At 34.4% G+C, this 4,167-nt stretch overlaps 1 protein-coding gene across 3 annotated transcripts in view; it reads right to left on the reverse strand.

Annotated features, from left to right (window-relative positions):
* Positions 1-1,553: 1,553 nt before the first annotated feature.
* ZEB2 (zinc finger E-box binding homeobox 2) overlaps positions 1,554-4,167 on the reverse strand; it is a 130,233-nt gene continuing 127,619 nt past the window's right edge. For all 3 annotated transcript variants that reach the window (XM_019735905.2, XM_019735906.2, XM_019735903.2), the window contains exon 10: positions 1,554-4,167. This exon is cut by the window's right edge and continues 3,112 nt beyond it. The gene's annotated coding sequence lies outside the window, so the exon portion shown is untranslated.

Genomic DNA, 4,167 nt, shown 5'->3' on the forward strand with positions numbered 1-4,167 from the left:
AGTGAAACGTTCCTTTTCATAGTTTTATCTTTGATAACATAAAAGCACTTTACATTGAAGAAAAAAAGGAAAATTTGTCTACTTAGATGTCTGCCTGATTAGTCTGAAGCCTACTCTCTCCAGCAATAGCATTTGAAGAGTTAAAACAAGTTGATAGGGTGGTTTGTACTTCTCTTTTTCCCCTCTTGCTTAGATGTACCTTCAACCGGAAACCTATGAGCTCACACTTTCTAAGCATGTTCAATGATGAAGTGGTAGTCCACTGAATGTCTCAGGACTGCAGGAAGTGGTTGAGAGTTACTCAATGGTTGGTGTTCTCCCTTTATGTCTGCACCAATCCCGGGCTACACTACAAGGTTGGGAAATAGTGTTTGTGTTGGAAGTGGTATCTTTCAGAAGAGATGTAAAAACCAAGGTCTAGGTTGCTTGTGGTCACTAAATACACCAGAATGTTTTCTCAGAGTGTAGGGATGTTCTTGAGTTTCCTTTCTAAATTTATACTCCTTTATTCATCTATATTCTTTTCAAGGAATTTGAAGACTGTATTGTTCTTTTCCTAAACAAAGTAGACTGGAGTGTAACTGTAATTCTTTACCTTATAAGAAGACTCTTTTAGGAATGGATAAAATTTATTCTCTTTTAAGGAAAGGTCATAAACTAAAATCTAAGTCTCCTAGAAAAAGAGTAAGATAATTATTATTTTATCTGCTATATTGCTGGCATATCTTATAAGTTATATAGAATTTTTTGTCTTCAGAAACTTCTATTTTTCTAGTGTCAACATTTTAAGTGTTTTCTATTTGTGCAAGATAACAATATACAAAATGTCTCAAAAGGACTCCGTTCAGGCTCCTTCCATCTCTTGAGTATTGTTTTTGAACACTAGCTATTCAAGTGTACACACACAAAGTTAGGAAACCTACACAGAGTCTCTCTCTCTTTCTCTCTCTCTCTCTCACTTCCCTTTGACTGTTCTGAAAATGGTCAGAACAGGATCATAATGCACAAATCTTTCTCTGAATGTTTCCTTATGTTAGATCAGTTCCTTCTGAGTTCTGTGCTTGCCAATGCTAAGTTTCCTGCCAGGGCAGTAGTCTATTTTTAACATTTTGGGGGCTTAGTCTTCGTTCCAAATCTAACATGCATATTCTGTGGAGTGAAAGAGAGAAAGCTGACTGGATGCACTTAGAAATCAGGATCGTCAGGATTTGCAATGTCTGTAGAATCAAGGATTTGAATGAGAAAGACCAATTAGAATACTTAAAAGATCATTTGTCTCCACTTTAATCTTCATGTATTTTTTACTCATCATTTTCTTTGACTAAAATTATTAGAATCTTTGTCATATTCATCTCAAGGCCAAATGGGAACAGTAGTGTTCATTTTATATTTTCAATATTTTGGAGCATTGTAACATGTCATACTAGATTAGAAGTGGTAGACGATGTTTTAATAGACAAGAGTTTTAGTTTGTGGTATATTCAGCATCATATCATCTCAGTGTCATTTCTTTGACTAATTCCGTATTTCATATACAAATGAAGACTGAAGGATTGATTTATTTCTGTTATTTAATAGCATTTGTTTAATTCAGAGATTAATATGTCATCTTCAATCCTGAAACAGAGGCCCTCTGAAACATCAGACCCAAAAAATTGGACACGGCCTATTAGCCCAAAAGAACATGTTGCCAATTATCTCCATATTTATTTAAATATTTAGCTCTAAAGGAAGCAATCATTCCTTTATACTTCTTTAAATTTAGTATTGACATTTTTATTTTGGGAAAGGAGGTCTTTTTTTTTTTTTAAACATGGATACAGGAAAAGAAAACTCTCCAATAAAAATATTGTCTAAAAAGTTTGTTTTGTCTGCATGATTTACTAAATATGTACAATTCAATTCACAGCGAAGGTAACAAAGATTCAAACAGCCAACATCACAAATGTCTCAAGTTCTAAAAAAAAAAAATCACTGTGCACAGTTTAACAATTTAATTGAATAAAAACCAAAGCTAAGCCTTCAGTCTGAATCTTTTTCCTGATGGGCACAAGCCATGTATTTTCTTTATCTTTGTTACACGATGCATATTTCAGTGACTAAACGCCCCTCCCCATTTTAGTATATTAGGTTATGTCAGTACATACTTAAGGGAGGCCATAAATTGCCTCTTTGTACACCTATATGATTTGTGATGTGTTCACATATATGTCATAATATTTATTAATATGTAAAATGATCAGATGAGTCACTTGTGATTTCTTTTATGCCTTGAAATGTAGGAATGTTTTGTTGTGTGTATAAATTTTTTTTAAAAATTATGGGAGTACCATTTAAAGTGATAATAATTTGACCAGTATCCCCTTGATATAAGATGTCTAGAAAGAACTATTCTGCACTTGGAATATAGAGATTTCACATCTCTACCCAATTTAGGTTTGTAAAGTTTGCTATTATATGAATCTGAATGTTGTGGTCATTCTGATATAATGTTCTAGTGAATGAACCAGTTAATCATTAGAAACAAATGTCATTGAATACAGAATAGTTGAGTTACAGTTAAGGAGGGAGCCATAACTTTGGCTAACCCTATAAAATCTATAATAAGGTTGTTTTCACATATATATTTTTTTCCCACGTAAATTCTTTGGTGTTTTTCCCCCTTCTTTTTTTAGTGCTGTGATTGATGAACATGCAATATGAGATTCAAATAATTGCACCGAGCATGTTTATTTGAATAATTATCCCATTACACAATCAAATAAATCTACCAAGTGTGTTTGTTTGAATGTTTTTACATGTACATGGGATCACATACTCAAATAAATGCAGCTGTGTTTATTACAATGTGTGGGGTTCTAGATATACACATATTTGTTTGTGTGTCTATCCAGGGCCCTACAGCCTCTGAATGGCCCTCACACATCTTAGAGCAAAAGCATGGTTAACAATTTTTCAGTTCAAATATATATAAACTTATTACGGGGTAATTTCTTCAAATTTGTGACTAAGATTTCCTCTCATTAAGGCTTACATCCTTAGAAAGATAGAAAATGACCTTTTTTGGGGGAGCAATCTGATTGTGAAAAGTATCTAATAAATGTATTCATATTTATTTAAATACAGTCCCTTCTTTTCTCCTTCCTCCAAGCCTTCCCACTCCACCCCCAGTCTAATTATGCTAAAGGAGATCTATGTTTTATTTAGTTCTTGCTGAGAAATTCTGATACTCATCTCTCTTCCCAGTTATTTCAGGGCTAGGCCTACAGTGTCATGTGAAAAAAAGAAAAGGTTGCACAGATATGCTAGAATATAAAAGGCTTTGGAGGAAATGGACAGGGATGTTCAACTGTTTCAACATTTCATCACCCTCCCTCACCTCCTATTCTAGAAATAAAGAGTTAGACTTCAAACCAAGAGTGTGGGAAGAGTAACTATTTGATAAGGGAAAAGAGAAAAATACATCTGATGTTACTAAAATGCATGTCTCTTGATTATGGAGTGGGATTTCTTGTTTTGACCTTGGAAAGGAATCTTAGAATACGTCAAACATTTTTATTCATCCCTAGAGTTGTAAGATTATGCAGGTCTAATGCACAATGTGTTAGTAGATAAATGGCATTTAAAAAATCTTAGATATGGGATATTGTAGTGATTGTCACAAATTTATGAGTGTTATCCTGATGTTTTTCAGACTCAGGTATTCTGAGTCCGCTTATGAAATGAAGTTAGAAAAAAATGACAAAGAAGGGGGTGTCAGGAGGGGGAAGACAGAGTCTGCCCACTGTCCCACGTGAACATTTTCTTCTTTCCAAGGAGAAAGAGTAGGTTGAACATTCCTTGTTTTTGGTCCTGTCTCTTGTGGACTGGGACACAGATATACCCATGGGCATCAGAGACCTACATTGCTTTAAAGGAGGCCACAGGGATTTATTCTACCCAGACAAAATTTAATGGCTTGGTATTTTCAAGTTGAATTAATAAAGTTATTGCCTAGGGCCTTTAAAACCAGAAAAATCTATGTAGTGTATTTATTTTTGCCTTTCAAAGAAGGAGAAATGGTATAGAATTTCTAAACTTTCCAAATATGAAACCTCTGGGCTCTGGATAACAGGAGACACAGCATTTTGATGCCATTCCTCCCTGCCCTACCCCCATCACCCCAGA

This window comes from Rhinolophus sinicus, linkage group LG01 (assembly GCF_036562045.2).
Source record: "Rhinolophus sinicus isolate RSC01 linkage group LG01, ASM3656204v1, whole genome shotgun sequence".
Taxonomy (NCBI): domain Eukaryota; kingdom Metazoa; phylum Chordata; class Mammalia; order Chiroptera; family Rhinolophidae; genus Rhinolophus; species Rhinolophus sinicus.